The sequence below is a fragment of the Rhinatrema bivittatum genome, chromosome 3, assembly GCF_901001135.1.
Source record: "Rhinatrema bivittatum chromosome 3, aRhiBiv1.1, whole genome shotgun sequence".
Lineage (NCBI taxonomy): Eukaryota > Metazoa > Chordata > Amphibia > Gymnophiona > Rhinatrematidae > Rhinatrema > Rhinatrema bivittatum.
The window spans coordinates 276054371-276076725 of NC_042617.1; the positions used below are offsets into that span (position 1 = coordinate 276054371).

The window sequence follows — 22355 nt, forward strand, 5'->3', positions numbered from 1 at the left end:
TTTCTTATTGCAATTATTACAAATAGCTCTAAAGAAGAATTTTTTTTGCTTTTAATCATGAATTTTTTCAGCAAATTTGCGGGACAGCCATGGGGACCACCATGGCCCCCAACTTAGCCAATTTATATATTAACATTTTTGAAGAACGATGGCTGACTCACCATCCCTTTGAGAGCCAATTAGTCATCTGGAAACACTTTATCGATGATGTCTTCGTCTTATGGAGAGGCACAAAAGATAGTTCTGAGAATTTTTTGGCATGGTTGAATTCATGCAATTCCAATTTTGAAATTTTCTGTGAATGTTCAATGTACATCGATTTCCTTTTTGGATATTAAAATTACAATGACTGAAGGCAGATTTATTGCTTCTTTATTTCGCAAACCAGTGAGTTCCAATACTTTCCTGCATTTTGCTAGTGCACATCCTCGTAATTTCAAATTGAATCTTCCAGTCAGTCAATTCATTTGACTAAGACCTTTGTGCACCACTACGGCAGAATTCGAAAACCAGTAAAAATTCCTTTGTGAACGTTTTGCGGCTCGTGGTTATCCACGTTCAAGCATTTGGAAAGCTTATTTACATGCCAAATTTGCTCATCGGGAGTGGTTGTTTCTCCTACGTCCTACAGAAGATTTGTCTCGATACACTTGCATTTTGCCTTATTCTTCTGATGCTCATTTGATTCGTAAATCTATTTTGAAGAACTGGCATGTCCTGCAAACAATATTTTTCAAACACCACCAAGAATCACCTCTTCCCGAGCCACTAATCAGAGGAATATGTTGGTACATTCTGACAGTTCTATTCCTCCCAGCATAGACTAGACAACTACAGGATCACATAACAGAAACAGAGCAATTGTTACACGGGTTATCTCTGTCTGTTCAAAATACACTGCATCTGAATACCGGCTATAAGATCTTTTTGAAGTATACCACTTCATGCAACTCTACAATGGTGATCTACCTTGTTCGATGTCCCTGTGTTCTTTATATTGGGAAGACAAAACGTCTCATGAAGACTCGCATGATCGAGCACCGCTCAAATATAAAACATGCCCGGATTAATGAACCCATGGTATCACATTGTTCACAATTTGGACATGGCTTTAATGATCTCTCCTTTTGTGCCATTGACCACATACCTGAACACTGGGGCAGAGGCGATCAGGAATCACTTTTGCTGAGATCTGAGCAACAATTGATTTACAGATTGAACACTGTCATTCCATATGGGCTGAACACAGAGTTAGATTTACATGTGTTCTTAGGATAGTTTGCTTTTCATTCCTCTGACTTACTAACATTCTCCATTGCATGACGAAGGATGTAGCATCATCGATGTTTTTGCATTTCAGTGACGTCAGACAAGATTTGGGTATTTAATGAGATGCAAGTGTCTGCTTCAGTTCCTCTGTTCCAGTGAAGAGACGTTTGAGACGTCGGGTCCATTTTGAGATGGTAGCCTCTGATATTGAGATAAGTACTTTTTACCTTCTATGATTTTTACATCATTATAAGAATGTCATTTTACTATTCTGAGGTTAAGACTCTGGATAATGTTGTTCGCATGCCCCTGATGAAGCATTTTGCGAAACATTGGCTGTGTTGGGCTGCTCCTTGAAATGACATTAAAGAGTCTCTGTCATACGCTCTGAGGATCGGGGACATTTGAATTTTTATAAAAATTAAGAAAAAGAAGGTTGATTGAAATAAAAATAGAAATAATTTTTTTTGAAGGTGAATGATTAAAAGACCGGTTGGTTTCTTTTGAGTTTCACAATGTCAGGCTTGCTGACACCTTCATTTAGGCTTTTTTTGTAATAAAATAATTTTTTGGTTCCCTTTGACACTACAGTTGACTATTTTGGGTAACTGTTTTTGACTCCCTTTATTATTAAGTTGGTAATTGAAATCTCCCATTATTACTGCACTACCAATTTGGTTAGCTTCCCTAATTTCTTTTAGCATTTCACTGTCCGTCTTGCCAAATTGGCCAGGTGGATGGTACTTTACTCCTATCACTATACTCTTCCCCAACACACAAGGAATTTCTACCCATAAAGATTGCTCAATTGATCCCTTGGTAGAGCAGTAATAATGGGAGATTTCAATTACCCAACAAGAAAAGTGCAGACAAACTGAGTTCAAGTCCCAATCGAGAAATTTCAAACACACGGTGTATATAAATCAATTGTGTAGCTTTATTGCGGCAACTCCACTGCGTTCAATTCCAAAAGATACTGTTTACAAAAGTCCCCTGACACTGTCCCGTGTTTCGCCGGAGGCTGCATCGGGAGGGACCAACAATTTTATAGCAATCTGAAAACAAAACATATCAGTGATCAGGACACAAGAATGGATTTAACGCCGAACTAAGAATAAACACATACGCAAAGTAAACAGGTTAACATACCTGGATGCAGAAATTTACAGCATAGCAGGGAGTGCACTGACCCTCAATACAACACAGGTATTTAATTGTTGGTCCCTCCCGATGCGGCCTCCGGCAAAACATGGGACCGTGTCGAGGGACTTTTGTAAACAGTATCTTTTGTAATTGAACGCAGTGGAGTTGCCGCAATAAAGCTACACAATTGATTTATATACACCGTGTGTTTGAAATTTCTCGATTGGGTCTTGAACTCAGTTTGTCTGCACTTTTCTTTTTGGATATTCTTTGGAGCGCAGTGGTTGCTCTCCTTTTTGGTTAGATTTCAATTACCCCAATATTGACTGGGTAAATGTAACATCAGGACATGCTAGAGAGATAAAGTTTCTGGGTGGAGTTTTATGGAGCAATAAATAAAACAAACAGGATAGGCACCCTTGTAAGTGTGGAAATTTGAGGAGGACCTAGTGATACTTGAGGAATGGTTTACAGTCTGGCACCTAAGACAATGCTAAACAATAAATAAATACATGCAGGGTCACACATTTGTGCTGCAAATATCCATCAGCAGTACAGCATAGGATGGGAGTAGGCAACTCTGGTCCTGGAGTGACACAAACACACCTATAATAAATATCATGAGCTCTATTTCCATACAATGGAGGCAGTGCATGCAAATATACCTCATGTATATTATTTGTTATGGAACTCTTGAAACCCAGACCTGTTTGTAGTACTCCAGGACTGGAGTTGACCATCACTGGCATAGGGGTTAAATTCTATCCAAAAAATAAGAGCGGGATCTGGAAGTGCTCATATCGGATGATCTTAATGGCCAAGCAAGTAGATATGGCCATTGTGCGGCAGTAGTAAAAAAAAAAAAAAAAAAACCAAAACCAAACAAACACCCAAAAAAACCCCAACCCAGAATGTTAGGAACTATTAGGAAAGGAATCGAGAATATTATAATACCACTGTATAGCTCCACGGTGAGGATGTGTGTAGTTTTGGTTGCCGCATCTCAAAAAAGATATAGTTGCATTGAAAAGGTACACAGAAGGTCAACCAAAATGATAAAGGGGATGGAGAAGAGATGGCTTGGGGGGGGGGGGGGGGGATGGGATATGATAGAGGTGTATAAAATCATGAGTGGAATAGAATGGGTAAATGTAAAATCGATAATTTACTCTTTCAAAAAATACAAAGACTAAGGAACACTCCATGAAATTAGTAAGTAGCATATTAAATACAAATTTTTTTTTCACTCAACACACAATTAAGCTCTGGAATTCATTGCTGGAAGATGTGGTTAAGGTAGTTAGCATGACTGGGTTTAAAAAAAGGTTTGGAGAAGATCCTGGAGGAGAGGTCCATAAACTATTAACCAAACAGACATAGGAAATGGCCAAAACTTATCACTGCATGATAGCAGCATGGGATTTATTTACTGTTTGGGATCTTGTCAGTTACTTGTGACCTTGATTGGCCATTGTTGGAAACAGGGCACTAGACTTGATGTATCCTCAGTCTGACCCCATATGGCAAAACTTATGTTCTAAGGTGATGGCAAAAGCAAGAAAGGGAGGTGGCCAGAGAGAGGTATAGACACCAGGGAAAAAAAAAAAGTTATATTGCCTCAGTATGTGTCTCTGGTGAGATCTCATTTGGAGCACTGTGTACAGTTATGGAGACCGTACCTTCAAAACAATAAAAAACAGGATGGAGTTGGTCCAGAGGGTGCCTACTAAAATGGGCCACACTTTCTTTTAACTAGGCCCTGAGCTCCGAAATGTATGCAAAGGGCTTGTTGATGCCTGAGAACGGCACTTTTTTGGCTTACTCAACTCTGACAAGGTGAAGGGGCTCCAGGCCTGCTCCAGCGAGGGAGGAGGCTTGCTCGGGGAGCACCTGCTCAACTCAGCACCCAGTGGTAGGCCAGACTGACAAATCAAAGAGTAGTTAGTCACCTGGACCAGATGATATACACCCCAGGGTTCTAAAAGATGAAATTTCAGATCTATTACAATGAATTTGTAACCTAGGGTTCTAAAAGATGAAATTTCAGATCTATTACAATGAATTTGTAACCTATCATTAAAATGGAGACATTACTTACCTGATCATTTCGTTTTCCTTAGTGTAGACAGATGGACTCAGGACCAATGGGTTGTGCTCCCCTGCCAGCAGATAGTCAGGTTTCAAAGCCGATGTGACCCTAGATACACCCCTGTAGTGACCTCAGCCCTTCAGTTTTCTTTTCAAAAGCTATCAGAAAAAAAAACCCCAAACTTGATTAAAGACGGATAACTGTACTCAACCAAGCACTGAACCTCAGTAAGATTATAGATGCCCTGATCTAGGGACCAGATGGCTTACTCGTAATCTCTTGGATTTGATATCCATACCACTGGCGAATCCTTGGCACTGTTCTTAGGCAGCTGTGGGCAGGATGCTGAGTCCATCTATCTCACTAAGGAAAATGAAATTATCAGGTAGGTAATGTCTCCATTTCCTAGAGGCCATCTGGCTACATGCAGGACCAATGGGATGTACAAAAACTACTCCATATTGGGGTGGGAGGCTGCCTGTGGTCTGGTTAATATCGCCCTTGCAAAGGCTGCGTCTTCTTGGGCCTGTACGTCCAGGCGTTAGAACCTGGAGAAGGTCTGCAAGGAGGACCACGTCACCACTCGGCAATAATTGACGGGGGACAGCAGTCTTAACTTCTGCCCATAAGACTGCCTGAGTCCTGGTGGAATGAGCTTTAACCTGAGAATGTAATGGCTTTCCTGCCTCTACATAGGCTCCTGTGATGACTTCCTTAATCCAGTGAGTTATGGTAGCCCGCGAAGCTGGTTCGCCCTGCTTCCTTCCACCGTGAAAGTCAAATAGGCAGTCCATTTTTCGGACCAGTCTGAAACTTTCAGATCCCGCACCAAAAGTCTACAGACATTCAAATGATGGAGGAGGTGGTATTCCTCCATGTCCCTGTGCTTACCTAGGGAAGCCAATGAAATGGCTGATTCAAATAAAACTCTGAGACTACCTTGGGCAAGAAGGATGGAATGGTACGAAGCTGTAATGCTCCAGAAGTCATCCGGAGGAATGGTTCCTGACATGACAATGCCTGCAGTTCAGAGATGCGACTCGCTGAGCATATAGCCACCAGAAACATTGTTTTCAAGGTTAATAAACGCAAGGAAAGATCATGCAGCGGCCAAAAGGAGGGCCCTGCCAAAAAATCCAATACTAGATTAAGATTCCATTTTATATGGGGAAGCAACTGAATGGCTGAATGCCTCAAAGAAACCTACATTCAAGTAACAAGGCCCTGCTTGTTACTTGAATGTACTATTCCAACCATACAAACGGCACGTCTAACACAAGTAAGAAATAAAGCAATCTCTATAGCTGGTCCTAAAATATGGAATGAATTACCTGAAAACCTAAGACTTCAGCAAAATATCTGAGATTTTAAAAAAGAGCTTAAAACATGGCTCAGCAAACTCAGTAATATAATACACAACAGTGAGCAAGAACAAACCTAGCATTAAAGGAATAGCAGAGTTACTTTATCCACTTATTTTTGAGCTCTTAGTTATTTAATTTATTTTAACTTTAATGTATGTAATTATTTTATATTCTTATTTTTTTATACTATGAGTTTTAATATCTAATATTTTTATGAAGTAATCTAACTAGATAAATGAAGCTTGACCAATGTGCCGCAAATGCGCAGTAGAGAGCAGCCCTACCGCGCATGCGAGCACGTCGGTCAGAGCGTGCCTGTTAAAAATGGCGCTGGAGGAGCGAAGAGCAGGAGCGGCAGTGGTGGCGCGTGGGCGAGGGAGGGACGGACGGACCCCCCTGGAGATCTTCCGCAGAGCAGAGCTCTGCCCGATGTGCCGCGCATGCGCGGGAGACAGAGCACGCCAGTCACAGCGGGCGGCGGCGGGAGGGGCGGCGGGAGGGGCAGCGACGGACACGGCGTTTTGCGGCGGGGAGGAGCAGCGTCGGGTGGGCTAGCAACGAGCCCGGTGGTGAGGCAAGCGCGCGAGAGAGACCCCCGGAGAGCACGTCGGGCCGACAACTTGAGCCTGTCCATCCGTCTGTTGCCGGGGAAGGGGGGAGGAAGCTGGGAAGGGGGAGGGACAGCAGTGAAAATGGGCCGACAACTTGAGCCCATCCCTCCGAAGCCGGGGAAGGGGGGAGGGACAGCAGTGAAAAGTTGGGTTGACAACAGCCTGAGCCCGTGCCGGGGAATGGGTTAGGGAGGACCAGCATGCAAAGGGACAGCAGTGAGAAGCCACAATACACAGGGAGGGAGGTACGGAGAGAGGGACAACAGCTGGCCCTGTAGAAGAGATTAAGAGGGAGTGGAAGGTGGCTGAGGGAGAGGGAAGATGAGGGGATGGAAGGAAAAGGGAAGAGGATACAAGTGCATAAGTGGGAAGGGTAAGAAGTGGAGAAGAGAGAGGGAGTGAAGGAGGGCTGAGGGAGAGGGAAGGGGGTTGTGGATGAGGTGAGAGGGGAAGGAAAGAGAAGATGAGTGGAGATGGATGGAAAAGGTAAGAGGATATGAGTGCATAAGTGGGAAGGGTAAGATGTTCTGGAGAAGAGAAAAACAGAGAGGAGTAGGGCCGAGGGAGAGGGAAGGGGTTGTGGATGAGGTGAGAGGGAATGGAAGGAAAAGGGAATAGGATATCAGTGAGTAAGTGGGAAGCTTAAGAAGTTGTGGAGAACAGAGCGGCTCTGACCGACCTGCCAGTCTGATTGATGGAATCTCGCCCGTTTTAACGGGCTTAACGGCTTGTATTATTATAATGTATTTATTATTTAACTGTATTTTCTTTTATTACTTTACTGACTTTTTGAACATTGTGTAAACAGTTGTGATGGATTATATCTTAATGATGGTATATAAAACCCGAAAAATAAATAAATTCCACAAGGGGAACCGGCCAACTTAGGGGTGGCCGAAGGTGCTTCACCCCTTTCAGAAAAACGGGCCACGTCCGAATGAGCTGAAAGGGAGGTTCTGTTCACCTCGCCCCTGAAACAGGAGAAAGCCACTACCTGCACCTTCAAGGAGTTAAGGGCCAAACCTTTATTCAAGCCATCTTGCAAACATTCCAGTATAAGGGGGATCTTTAACATCCGAGGGGAGGACACCGTATTCCTTGCACCAGGCCTCAAACACTCTCCAGGCCTGTACATATGCTAGGGATGTTAGAGAACTTCTGAGAGCGGAGCAAGTGGCAATTACTGCTGCCGCATATCCTCGCTTCATCAGGCGAGCCCTCTCAAGATCCAGACCGTAAGACAAAATAGAGGCAGATCTTTGTGAAGTACCGGTCTCTGCTATAGCAGGTCCCTGTGTGGTGTGAGGCACAGGGGAGGCCTCCACACCACGGTCGCCTAGATCAATCTGAACTTACAGTAGGACTAATCCCCTGTAGTGCTCGATTCTGTGAATGATCCTGCTCAGCAGGAGCCATGAAGGGAAGGCTTATAGCAATTTTTCTTCCGGCCAGGTCTGAATGAGAGCATCGATCCCCAGGGAACACAGAGCTCTTCTGCGACTGAAGATTCGTGGAACCTTTGCATTGTGAGATGTGGCCAGCAGGTCGATGGACGGGAGGCCCCAGCGATCTATCAGTTGAAAGGCGTCAGCCGACAACACCCACTCTCCTGGAGTCAGACTCTCCCTGCTTAGAAAGTCTGCTCTGATGTTGTTGTCTTTTCCTGTGATGTGTGATGCTGAGATTGTAGATGTATTTCCACCCATTCCATAAGGAGGTCTATCTTCTGAGTCACCTGCTGGCTCTTGGTTCCTCCCTGGCGGTTGATATAGGCTACCATCGTTGTGTTGTCCGACAATATGTGGACCGCTTGAACCTGGAGTCCATGGCTGAATTGAAAACACGCCAGCCTCAATTGCCTGGAAGCCCGAATCAACCAGTCATCCAAGTATGGATGTACCAGGATTCCTGCTCTTCTCAACGCTGCAGCCATTGAACCGTAACATGGTTTGATACAGTTCTAATCCAGGGAAACGTCCCCTCATTCCAAGGGATCTTGCTCTTCGTCTATGCCATCGGGTCCCCACTAGGGATACTCTTGGACTGGCAGGGCATACCTCAAGGTCTGCCAAGAGGAGAGGGAGAGGGAGCTGGCTGGGGTTCTGTCCGGACAGGGGCAAGCAAGCAAGTAGACTGCGCCTGTACAAAAGGCCTGTAGTCCCTGGAAAAATTTCCACCCAAGAAAAGGCTACCGGGTCCATGCCTAGTCCAGGGGGGAACTGGGGTGGGCCCAGCCGAGTTTCCCTCTCCCATGAAAGACCCAGCCGAAGGGGTTACTCAGATCCGGAGTACTTCTGGTTAAGGCTGCCAATCCGTTATCTGAATGGGAGGAGCCGGGCTCAACAAAGTCCGGGGAGGCCAAATCCTCTTGGGCTTCCTCACAGTGCTGAGGCAAGTTGGAATCCAGGTCAGGCTAGGAAGCCCTTATATGAGAAGCAGCGATGAGAACAAGGCGCTTATGTTTCTTGGCTGCTGGCACCATTGGCAGCGGTAACTGTGTGTGATCGGCTTGCGCTTAAAAATTTATATGCACAAATTTTGAGTGCCTAGTTGGGGCTCAGTGAAGCGCATGCACAGCCCGTACACCCAGCTTTTCCTGTATCCTACGCTTGCTTTATTGTGCACATATGTACGTGCACAATGTTATGCCCTCGGTGTGTGCACAGAGCCGACATCCTAGGGCAGGCAATACGAGACGCACAAAGATGCGCGCAAGATGGCACCGCTGCGGCCTACCTCACAGTGTGCCAACCAAGTTTAAAGCAGGGCCTAGCCCACCGGGGGGCCACTTAACCCACTCATAAGCCCACTTATGTCCCAACGGGATTGGGAACAATGTTGGTACGGCGCATTGAGCAAGGAGACCGGAGGTAGGCTTACTGAAACTCCTCTTCTCTGAAGGTAAATCGTTTTTTTGTTTTTTTTAAAACTTACCTAGGCCGCGGGGGGGTTGGGGGGAAAGAGGGCTTTGGCCGTTACCGCCACGCTCTGCTTCGTGCACCTACTGCCTTTCAGCTACTTGAGCAGCAATGTCCATGCCAGGAACCAGCTACCAGACCAAGGCACACCTGAGGGATCTCGGAAATCATCTCAGAATTCTCAACTGGGGGAGGGACCTTTAGGTATCACCACAGTAGAGCGGGGTTCTTTTCTCCAATTTAAAAGTAGAATTTCTTCTTCCAAAAGGTACAGCTTTCCCCATAGGAAAAGCATGTTTACATCAGCTCGAGATGGAGAAATACCAAAGGGTTAAGGACACTGCAAGGGTGTATATCTAGGGTCACATCAGCTTTGAAACTTGACTCCTTCTCCATTTGCTGGCAGGGGAGCACAACCCATTGGTCCTGAGTCCATCTGGCTACATGCTAGGAAATCATCCGTTGTACCTAAAGAATGGAAGGTGGCCAATGTAACCCAGTTATTTAAAAAGGGCTCCATGGAAGATCCGGGAAACTATAGACCAGTGAGCCTGACTTCAGTGCTGGGAAAAATTGTGGAAACTGTTATAAAGAATAAAATCACAAAACATTTAGACAGACATGGTTTAATGGGCCGCATCCAGCATGGATTTACCCAAGGGAAGTCTTGCCTCACAAATCTACATTTTTTTTGAAGAGGTGAATAAACATGTGGACAAAGGAGAACCGGTAGATGTGGTGTATATTTATTTTCAGAAGGCATTTGACAAAGTCCCTCATAAAAGGCTAAGAAAACTAAAAAGTCATGGGATAGGAGACGAGATCCTTTTGTGGATTGCAAACTGGTTAAAAGACAGGAAACAGAGTAGGATTAAATGGTCTGTTTTCACAATGGAAAAAGGTAAAAAGTGGTGTGCCTCAAGGATCTGTACTTGGACAGGTGCTTTTTAATATATTTATAAATGATCTGGAAGGGGTATGACGAGTGAGGTGATCAAATTTGTGGATAACACAAAATTATGCAGTGTAGTTAATCTCAAGCAGATTGTGATAAATTGCAGGAGGACCTTGCAAGACTGGAAGATTGGGCTTCCAAATGGCAGATGAAATTTAATGTGAACAAGTGATGCATATAGTGAAAAATAACCCTTGCTGTAGTTACACAATATTAGGTTCTATCTTAGGAGTTACCACCCAGGAAAGAGATCTAGGCATCATAGTGGATAAAACATTGAAATCATTGGGTCAGTGTGCTATGGCGAACAAAAAGGCAAACAGAATATTAGGAATTATTAGGAAGGGAAATGCAAATAAAATGGTGGATGTCATAATGCCTCTAATCACTCCATGGTGAGATCGCACCTTGAATACTGTGTGCAATTCTGGTTGCCACATCTCAAAAGATATAGTTGCACTGCAGAAAGTGCTGAGAAGGGTGACCAAAATTATAAGGGGCATGGAACAGCTGCCCTATGAGGAAAGGCTAAAGAGGTTAGGGCTGATCAGTTTGGAGAAGAGACGACTGAGGGCAGATATGATAGAGGTCTACAAAATCATGAAAGGACTTGAAAAAGCTAATGTAAATCAGTTATTTACTCTCTCAGATAATAGAAGGACTAGAGGGCCCTCCATGAAGTTAGCAAGTAACTCATTTAAAACAAATTAAAGAAAGTTATTTTTCACTCAGCACATAATTAAGCTCTGGAATTCATTGCCAGGGGATGTGGTTATGGCAGTTAGTGTAACTGGGTTTAAAAAAGGTTTGGATAGGTTCCTAGAGGAAAAATCCATAAACTGCTATTAATCAGTAAGGAATAGTAGCTTGAGATCTATTTAATGATTGGGTACTTGCGACTTGGACTGGCAACTGTTAGAAACAGGATGCTGGGCTTGATGGATCCTTGGTCTGATCCCATATGGCATATTTTATGTTCTTAAGAGGTTCTGCTCCAGGAGGAAGACTGGCTGCAACTCTTCACAGATTTGTGCATTTCCTCCCATCTTCCAAGCTTTGAACTTCTGAGAGCGTGGAGACTTCTGGCCATAGTGGCAGCAGTTAGACTGGTCATGGTTTAGTCGTAGACACTGGTGTCAACTATTATGTCCATCAGTAATGGACATTTTCCTACCGTGCATGCAGTGAGCTTTGTAGTGCCACAGTCTTCTGTGAATTTTTTTCTTTCTAGTACTGAAAAGTGCTTTTTGGGTGAGATAACGTACCAACAGAAAAATTTAGAAATGTTGACTAAAAAGTTTATACCTGAAGAGAGTGATGGTATTCAGTTATTATACAATTTCAACTGTATTGTGTTATTTGCTGTAATTATTTGTAAAGCAATAAATAAAAAAAAACAAACATTTAGAAAATGTTAAAGAAACTAAGCAATATAACTTAAAGAAAAAAAACTGGGAGATAAGTTTACATCAGACCTACAACTTGGACAAAAAAAGACAGAGGGTATCATGAGGCAATGCCTGAGTCGGAACTCCCACATCTGCTCTATATGCTAAGAGAGAAGGGTCCATTTGGTGACACTGGATGACAACACCCTTGTGTCAAGGCTAATTCAGCCCTGCTTATCAATGGAGAAACTCTGGAACAAGGGCTCATGGGATAAGAGTGAAAGGGGGCCAGAGTCAGGAATAATCTAAGGAAACATTTCTTTACAGAAAGGGGTGGATGATGCATGGAACAGCCTCCCTGTGGAGACAAGAACAATATCTTAATTCAAGAGAGCATAGGATGTAAACACAGGGGACTGCTGAGGGAGAAGAAGGGATTATAAAGTTGAGCAGAAGCTATGGATGGGCCCTATGTTCTTTAGCTACTGTTATATTCTGTGTGTTCCTGAGAGCAGTAGCTCCCAGCTTCAGTACTTACTATTTGTATAACCTTAAGCAAGTTACTTAAGGTGACATGGTTTTACATAAATGGGTATCAGTTTCTGAGACAGAAAATTACCATCCCTGGTAATTGAACCTTGAGCCTGAAGCTGGGATTTTGGTGTCTGGGAATTACTGATGCATGAGAGACCTCACAATTGTTTAAGTGCAATAAGTGATGGCCCAGATATGTAGGGAAAAGGATGGCTTCCTGTGGCAGCTGCAGCCCTGCAGTGGGCAAGGGTGCGGAGCTAGAGATACAGTAAGTATAGCAGTTTTCAGAAGATCCTTCCTGGTTGTTTACTCTCATTATCAGCACCAGGGTCAGGCTGTAGCAGAATTCTCATTTCTTCCCCTGCCTATCTCTCTTGCTACAGATAAAAACTGGCAGGCTCTCCTCTCCTGCCTCTGAAAGGAGGAGCTATAAATAGTTCTTGCATGGCTCCCTGAGAGCAGTGCAAACCAAGACAAGTCTCCTTCACAGCCAAGCACTATGAGACAACCCAAGGGCTGGAGAGAGTGCAGCCCTGCCTCAGGAACCAAACTGGAGTCCGACTACCGTACAGCAAAGCTTTCAATACACAGAATATCCTAATGCATCCTCTATAGCGCAGCCCCAGATCAGGCTGCCCCATTGCTGTCAGCCACCACAGAACTGAGAATAAAAAATTATTTAGCTTTATGTGAAGTAAAGAGAGACCAGAAAGGAAAATTGGTTCTTACCTGCTAATTTTTGTTCCTGTAGTACCACGGATCAGTCCAGACTGCTGGGTTTTGCCTCCCCTCCAGCAGATGGAGACAGAAAAACTTCGAGAGTGCACTCTCTTAGCCTGGTGATCCACCTGCTGCTCTTCAGTGTTTATCCATTCCCAAGCAGAAATGATGCAGTAAATAAACACTTATGAAGTAACTGAACTGTTACCCCCCCCCCCCCCCCAAACGAGCAGAGGGTGAAAACACAGAACTTTTAAGAAGAGACCAAAAAAAAATAATAATAATGTCAAAAACATATAGGACAAACCTATACTTCTTCTTCAGGAAAGAACTGAAATCAGTTTGAGCGGACTCGTCTTCCATACCCCTCGACCCCTCCATGGGCGGGCGACTCGACTGATCCGTGATACTACAGGAATGAAAATTAGCAGGTAAGAACCAATTTTCCTTTCCCTGTACATACCCGGATCAGTCCAGACTGCTGGGATGTACCCAAGCTTCCTCTAAACAGAGTGGGATGGCAAGAGTCCCGCTCGAATGACACTGGCCCCAAAATGGCAATCTTCTGCCTGGTGGACATCCAAACGGTAGTGTCGAGCAAATGTGTGCAAAGACTTCCAGGTAGCTGCCCTGCAGATTTCCTGTAGGGAGGCCAACTGGTATTCCACCCAGGAAGTCGCCTGTGCACAAGTAGAATGAGCTTTCAGTCCTTCTGGGACCGAACGACCCTGACCGATTTATGTGGATGCAATTGCTTCTTTCAACCATCGAGCAATAGTGGCTTTAGACGCCTTCTGCCCTTTCTTAGCACCATGCCATAAGACAAAAAGATGATCCGAAACTCGGAATCCATTAGTAGCTTCCAGGTAGTGTAACAAAGCTCGTCTGACATCCAAATGCCTCAACTCTCTAGAGTGAGAATCTGTCAACTCCACATTTGTGAAAGCTGGAAGCTCCACCGATTGATTCAAATGAAAGGCGGAGACCACTTTTGGCAAAAAAGATGGAACCGCTCGCAGCATAACACCGGCATCCAAGATACGCAGGAAAGGTTCTCTACAGGACAGGGTCTGAAGCTCTGACACCCTCCTGGCTGAACAGATCGCCACCAGAAAAACCACCTTCAAGGTAAGGTCCTTCAAGGTAGCTCTTCTAATAGGCTCAAAGGGTGCTTCACATAAAGCCCGGAGAACCAAATTCAAGTTCCAAGAAGGACATATCTCCCGGGTCGGCGGCCACAGATGCTTTACTCCACGAAGAAACCATGTTACATCCGGATGAGCTGCTAGAGTAGAGCCCTGGAGCCCTGGACCTGGCCCTACAGGCATCCTAAGGCAGAGATCTGAGCCTTGAGGAAATTAAGATAACCCTTTCTGAAGCCCATCTTGTAGAAAGGAAAAGATGAAGGAAACTTGTGCCCTTCGAGGATCCACCCCCCCCCCCCCCGAGACTCACACCAAGACTCAAAGATCTTCCAAATCCGAACATAGGCTAGAGAGGTAGCCTGCAGAAGAGTAGAGATCACCTCATCCTGATATCCCTTATTTCTCAGCCGACACTGCTCAAAAGCCAGACTGCAAGACAAAAACGAGCTGCCTGATCAAAACATATGGGACCTTGACGGAGCAGATTTGGTAAGTGACCCAACCTCAGGGATCCGCGAACCAAGGACGGCTACAAGAAAGAGATTCATCCAGGCCGAGTCAGTCTTATTACTTTTCCCCACCAGTGGCCATGGTGGAAATACATACATGTTGCGAGGCCAGGGAATCACCAGAGCATTGACCCCTTTCTTGCCATAATCCCTTCTGCAACCGAAGAAGCAAGGCGCCTTGGCATTTGCGTGAGTCGCCATCAGATCTACGTGAGGCTTGCCCCACCAGCAGGATATCAGCTGCATGGCCTTGTCTGACAGCTTCCATTCTCCGGGGTCGAGCTGATGGTGACTTAGGAAGTCCGCCTGTATGTTTGACGCCCCCGCAATGTGTGACTCTGCCAACATGTGTACATGGCATTCTGCCCAGGACATCAGATTCGCTTTGAGCGCCACTGGATGACTCTTTGTTCCGCCTTGCCAGTTGATATACGCCACCATTGTCGCATTGTCAGACAATACTTGAACTGCTTGATGACTCAGGATGGGGAGAAAACTCTGCAGAGCCAAGAGAACAGCACGTGTCTCGAGACGATTGATCGACCATGACTACTCTTCCTGAGACCACTGGCCCTGCACTGCCCGATCTTGACACACTGCACCCCAGCTGGAGAGGGTGGCATCGGTTGTCACCACCATCCACCGGGGTATTTCCAGGTCCACACCACATTCCAAATGCTGCTGTACCACCCACCATGACAGACTGGACCTGGCAACGTCCGTAAGTGGCAACGGGAGATAGAACTCTTCTGAGAGAGGGTTCCAACGGGACAACAAAGTTGCTTGCAGTGGCCTCATATGTGCAAAGGCCCACAGAACCAACTCCAAAGTCGAAGCCATGGAACCAAGGACCTGCAAGTAATCCCAGACTCGGGGCACTGAGGCTTGCAGCAGAGACTGCACCTGTCCATGCAACTTGATTATTCTGTCCCCAGAAAGGAAAACTTTGCCGAGGAGTGTTGAAACGGGCTCCCAAAATCTCCAGAACCTGGGAGGGCACCAGATTGCTCTTTTGAGGTTGACCACCCAACCCAGTGAGCGAAGACAGGCCAAAACTATCTCCACAGCTTGTGAGCATAGTGCTGCTGATTTCGCCCGAATTAGCCAGTCGTCCAGATAGAGAGATGCACCAGCACTCCCTCCTTCCTCAGGGATGCTGCCGCCACCACCACCACCTTGGTGAACGCCTGCGGGGCTGTGGCAAGGCCAAACAGTAGGGCGCAAAACTGGAAGTGCTGCCCGAGGATCATAAATCTGAGGAATCTCTGGTGGTCCAGGCAAATGCCGATGTGGAGATAAACTTCTGTCAGGTCTAGGGACACCAGGAACTCGCCCTTTCGCACTACCGCAATGACAGACCATAGTGTCTCCATGCGGAAACGGGGCACCTTGACAGCAACATTGACCTCCTTTAAATCCAATATAGGTCGAAAAGTTCCCTCTTTCTTGGGGACGATGAAATAAATGGTGTAACGTCCCTTCCTCTGCTCTTCCGGAGGAACCGGTATGATAGCCCCCAGACTTTGGTGCTGCGTCAGAGTCTGGCAAACGACCAACTCCTTTGCAGGGGAGCCACAAGGGAACACCAGAAATAGACTTCGGATCGGACGAGCAAATTCTAATGCTTAGCCGTGTTCTATTACACTAGGAACCCACTGCTCTGTCGTGATATGGGCCCACTCCTGGAGAAATAGAGACAGCTGTCCCCCTATCCAGGATCCGCGGAGTGGACCTGCCTCACTTCATTGTGAGGACTTACTTCCCACAGCACCCTGTCCCGCACCGTCAAGGGGATTGCACCGACCACGGAAAGCTGAAGACCAAGACTGAAATCTCGCCGAGGTTTGCCTGTTGCCCGTATTCTGCGCCCTGCTCTGACGAAAACGCCATTGCCCAGAGAACAAGAGCAGAAAGAGAACAGCTTCTGTCCTCGTGGTCTGTCCTCCGGTAGCTTGTGTAGTTTATTTTCACCTAAATTTTTGATCAGCTGCTCCAGGTCATCCCTAAAAAGAAGCCTGCCCTTAAAGGGAAAAGCTACCAACTGAGACTTGGAAGAGACATCCACCGACCAATACCACAAACACAGGAGTCTCTGTGCTGACACTGCAGACACCATCGTTCGTGAGGATGTGCGAAGTAGATTGTAGAGGGCATCCGAAGCATAGGTCACTACAGCCTTCAGCTGCTCGGCTTGCTTTGCTTCCGCTGGCTCAAGATCTTTGACACTCTGCAACTGTTGAACCCAGCGCAGGCCTGCTTTGAGCATGTAGCTGCTGCAAACCGCAGCATGGTTGCCCAGGGAAGACACCCCAAAAATCCTTTTGAGGAATCCCTCCAGTTTGTGATCCTGCAGATCCTTCAGTGCCTTCACACCCGCTACAGGAATGGTAGTTCACTTGGTAACCGCGGAAACGGAGGCATTCACTTTAGGACTCCGAAGCAACTCATCACGTCCTCCGGCAGGGGGTACAGCTTGTCCATGGCCCAGTAACCTTAAGATCCGTTTCTGGGGAATCCCACTCCCGGAGAATCATCTGCCGTAACATGTCGTGCAGAGGAAAAGTACGCGCCAGACCCCATAATCCCGCTAAGACCGGATCCACCGTAACAGGACCGGGGTCCACGGGAGGGTCCATCTTAGGGTCATCACCCTCCACCGGAGGGGCCTGATCTGCTGTGGCGCCCCTATCAGGGTTGTCTGAGGGATGGATAGGGGCCCGTCCCCCTAGTCTGTATCATCGGAGGAGTGCTCCCAATCCCCGTCCCGCGAACCCAAGGCCTGAACCCGACGAATACGCATAACCACTGGAATGTCCTCCCTTTGGGGAACCTTGCATGGAGGACCGGAGGGCCCGAGGGGGATAAGGACTCCGCTTATCACCCCCACTGGCCAGGAAGGCCTGATGCATCAACAAAATAAGTTGTGGGGAAAAAACCACGGGGCCCGAAGAACTATCCTCCAAAGGGTCAGAAAAATCCTCAGGGAAGCCCCCATTTGCCCCACGGGCCGCCCTGGGGCTCGAATCGACAGGGGAAAGGGCCGGAGGGAAATCCCCTCCCCCCATCGCTCTGCTCTCCGCGGCACGAAAAGTACTAAAAATGGCCGCCATTCCCACGCTGAGCGGGAACGGGTCAGCCGGGGCCTCCAGAGCAGCAAGCAGCCTCCTGGTGCTGCGCTGCTGAGATTCCTCTATTGCTGCCCCTCTGGCACTATCCTCTCCACCAGAGAGGCACTGGCAACAAATATGCGATGCAGCTCGGCTGGGGAGCCGATCCCCACACCGGGTACACCGTCCCATTCGCGGCATGACCAGAAGAAAAGAAAAACACACCACTGCGAGGGAGCTGCCGGCCGGCACGGGGAACCCGACAAAGCTAAAAATAAAACTCAGCTCTCGGCTGTAAAACAGACCAAAAATTACAAACCTACCTGCTGCTGAGGGGAAGTCCCAGCCAGGAACTCCCTACGCTGCTCTGTCTGCCCTGCTAACCTTTTATTTATTTATTTATTTTTTTAACAAAAACTTTAGCTAACAGAGACTCAGACTTTCCTTGAAGAATCTGATATGGGCAGCCATAGGGGAGCGAAATAAGGAGGGGAGGGAGCTGGACCAATCTCTATCACCCCGCCGGCCGAAAAGGATGAGAAGCTCAGGGCTCCCAACCCCTGCTCCTCCACAATCGCCTGCAACCAGTGCAGGGGATGGTCCCAGCAGGACCTCACAACCCCCTGGGAGACTACTAGGCAAACTTCAACCCTAACCTTTTTTTTTTTTTTTTGCTTGGATCAGGACCGCAAATTTTGTACCACCTCCATCTGTGGAGACAGAGAAATACTGAAGAGCAGCAGGTGGATCACCAGGTTAAGAGAAGGCGCTCTCGAAGTTTTTCTCTGTCTCCATCTGTTGGAGGGGAGGCAAAACCCAGCAGTCTGGACTGATCCCAGTACGTACAGGGAACTGCTGTTTTTTTAACAGCTATATCCATATTTTGGTAGAGGGGTTGTTCCCAAGGTGGCCAAGAGCAGCAGTAAATTGAGTTGGGTATGGAGAGAGAGAAAAAAATGTTTATACATTTGGTGACTTCAGGGCAAGTGTTTGCCCAGTCTCAGCTTCATATTTTAAATGGCAGTCCTGGGCATGGCACACCTGCTAAGTCAGAACAGAAGGTGTTTCAGTTTAATTTCTGAGAAACTTTAATTTATGGACAAACAGCAAGAACTGCAGGGCAGGCTGCACCATGGCAATACACACATCAATGACATATAATACCTGACCAAAAAAAAGCCACACCCAACCTCCCAGCTTACATAAAGGATGGGGGTGGGAGCTGTCCTCACCCTGGCTGACCTTTTTAGCAAACACTGGAGGGAAGGAAGGAGGAAGGGGAAAGGTAAAGAGGTGACTACACTCCAGAAAGAACCATGCAGCCCACAGGAAAATATGCACACCTTTCCCAGTTTCAGTCCTCTCTCTCCTGCCTCAAAATCTCTCACTCCCTTTAGTGACTGTAATACTATCCTTCCTCTGCTACAAGCTGGTGTTAGTCACATTGGTACACGTACAGCATGAATACAGCATTGACAGCTGAAGAGAGAATCTTCATCGGAACCCCCATGTCAGTGTCACACTAATACATAAAGCATAAATATGACACAAACAGCTAAAGATTATCAGAGCCCCATGCGTTTAATTACATTGCCTCTTCAAATCGCCTTGTCACCAACACACTGATACATGTAAAACATGAATATAGCACCAACAGCTGAAGAAGTCATTTTTCAACAGGATCTGTCATCATAACAGAAGATTTATTATTTAAGACTTTTTTATACCGACATTCATTTGCATATCACACTGGTTTACATAGAACAGGTGTAAAATTAACTTTGGAAAGAAACAGAAATTACATGGAACAGGGAGTACTGGAACTTGGTAGTATAAGGAACAGAGAAGCAGGAGACTAGTACCGTAACAGAACCAACATGTTTACAATTAACGGTCAAACTTACAGAATAAATAAGCTAGGAGGTTATGGAAAAGTGGGCTGGTGGGGAGGACCATAATACTGTGGAATCTACAGATGAGTGGGAGAGGGTTAAGTGCCATGGCGAGTAGAGAGGGGTTGCAAGGAGGAGTTATGAGAAGGCTTGTTTGAATAGCCAAGTTTTTAGTTTTTTCTTAAAGGTCTGGGTGTTGTGTTCTTGGCGTAAATCCGGGGAGAATTCCATAAAGAAGGTCCTGCTGTAGACAATGCCCGTTCTTTCGTGGAAATGTGATGGGTAAGTTTGGGAGAGGGAATGTAGGGGGATCTTTTATAAGCAGATCTGGTTGGTCTATTCGATTACTTTTAGTGCAGGGAGTCGTTTAGCCATCGGGCACTTTGGTTATGAAGAGTTTTGTGAATGATAGAGACACTCTTGTGGAGGATTCTAAAGCGGGTAGGGAGCCAGTGGAGGTCCTTAAGAATAGGTGGTAATATGATCTTTTCTGCAGGTATTTGTGAGGATTCTGGCCGCAGCATTTTGTAGAATTTATTTTTTATTCTAAACAAGATTAAACATAGGAAATAAAATATAGAAGGACAACAAAAAAAAAGACAAAATAACAAAAAGAAAGCAACCCAGTCCAGGAACTGGTAGCACTATTTTTAACTAGCTCCTCCCCCCACTCTCTTGAAGCAGAGGTTGCCACCACAGATTGGATCCAGTCCTGTTTTGCCCCATTGCATGGATGGAGACGTAGTCCCTACTTTTCTTACAGAAATCAGAACTACAACTTCATGCGTGCTGTGGGACAACACCAGGACTAGATCAGCCTGCTTGGGTTGACCTGGGTGAGGTGCACTAGGTATAGCCCAGTCTCTGAAGATCATTCAAAATCACCATCCCAGGACAGAGAGAAATAGCTAAACCTGGAACAGTACTGGGGCCATATACTAACTTATTAGATGGACCATTTTGGTCTTTATCTTCTATTATTTACTGTGTTACTATTCTTTTTACTGGATTCTGATTCTCAGAGGAGTTACTCTAGTGTCTTCCTGGCACCCACCAGCACAATTCTCTAGGCTAGGTGAATTAGTGCAATGATGCTGAAACATGACTAAAATAGAGCAGCAAAGCAAGCAGTGCCATGACAGAAGTCCCTACACCAGGTCTTATAACTTGTTCTGCAGCTCCTACATCTGCCAGGAGGAGGAGAATATCTGCACCAATTAAAGGATCAAAACACTGGAACCTGAACAAGAGCAGCCAGAACAAGGTGACCATTCTTATACTCCACAGTTAGAATCATCCCCAAACACACCAAAGTGCAGACAGTCAGGCAAATACCACACTGTGACACAGCCATACGGTCAGTGAGGTAACCCCAAACAGAAGGAATCACAAAGTAAAACAGACACCACCACTCCCCATCCCCTTTTATCTAAGCATTCTGCCAAAGGCCATATCTCAAATATGCCGGAGTTGAACAACAGAAATGTATATCAATAACAAAGATACTATATACACATACACAGTGCCGGGGCTTTGCATGCAGTGTATCTCTACACTTTATTGAAGTATCACCCTTTCACGGCAAAGTGGTACAAGCTACGTTCCGAGTACGATTTTACGGATTTTTTTCCAACAGACACATTGTTGCTATTTTAGGCAAATCAGTTCGGATATGAGGTGAATGATTAACACAAGTCAGGCAGGTACTGCAAACGTCTTACACATCATTATGTGCTGATCAAAAGCAGCCTTCACACAGAAGGGGCTCCTGCACTTTCCTGCTCCCGGCGGGCCAGCAGGGGACAGTGGAAAAGTAACCTGTGCCAGGTTCCAAAGCAAGGCTCAGTGTACACCGTATCCATCAACAGTTACATTGTATGAGCAGCCCTGCATCATTCAGCCTCGGCAGGAAGAATCAAATGACCTTCCACAGTGTTACTGGATTATCTTCCGTCACGGAAGGTACATGCCCGAGACACGCAGAGTGGCATTCGCTCGCGCGTCATCCGAGCCCTTACAGAAATATCGCCGCGCAGCCCTGCCCCCGGCTGCTTTCCAACATTTTCTGCCGTGCAGACAGCCATCGAATCACATGTAAAACCTACACCGTGCGGCTTACAGCTTAAAGGTCTTGCAAGGGGCGGCTCTTAACGAGTATTCCGGTCATTCAACTTTAAGACCTGTGACACAACTGACTTCCACTAAACACACCTCTCATGCAACTTTACTATTTTTTATTGTAAAAAATGTCTTTTATGGTAATGTACGCTTCAGGTTTTCACTGTGTTCTCGTGTTGGAGTTTTATTCAACTGCAAACCTTCACAAACACCAGAACTCCGGATTATGCGGCAGCACAATGGTACAACACAAATAACTTCGCCCCCAGCGCACCTTCTGCCAGGTGCGGTGCACTTTCACAAACACAAATGCACCCTGCACCAGCTGTTTCAAAGAAAAAAAAAAACAACACATGCACACCCCCATCAGCAATGCGGATCAAACTAGCTCCATAACTCGTTTCTACACCATGGTAGTCTGTGGCACACAGACACTCACAACGCCTGTGCCAGACTCACACACAGGTACGGGCAGAGCTTGTGCCAGTCCGGAGATCTGGTACACACACCAACAGGGTCCGCAGCAGCCCTTGGATACCCCACACAGGTCCCGAGCAATCTTACATACACACAAGAGTTACCGACCGTTGGCT

General features: G+C 46.2%; 1 protein-coding gene across 1 annotated transcript in view; it reads right to left on the reverse strand.

Annotated features, from left to right (window-relative positions):
• The window catches only part of COQ10A (coenzyme Q10A), a 104539-nt gene that overhangs the window by 81807 nt on the left and 377 nt on the right, over positions 1-22355 (reverse strand). The gene's annotated exons all lie outside the window — the stretch shown is intronic.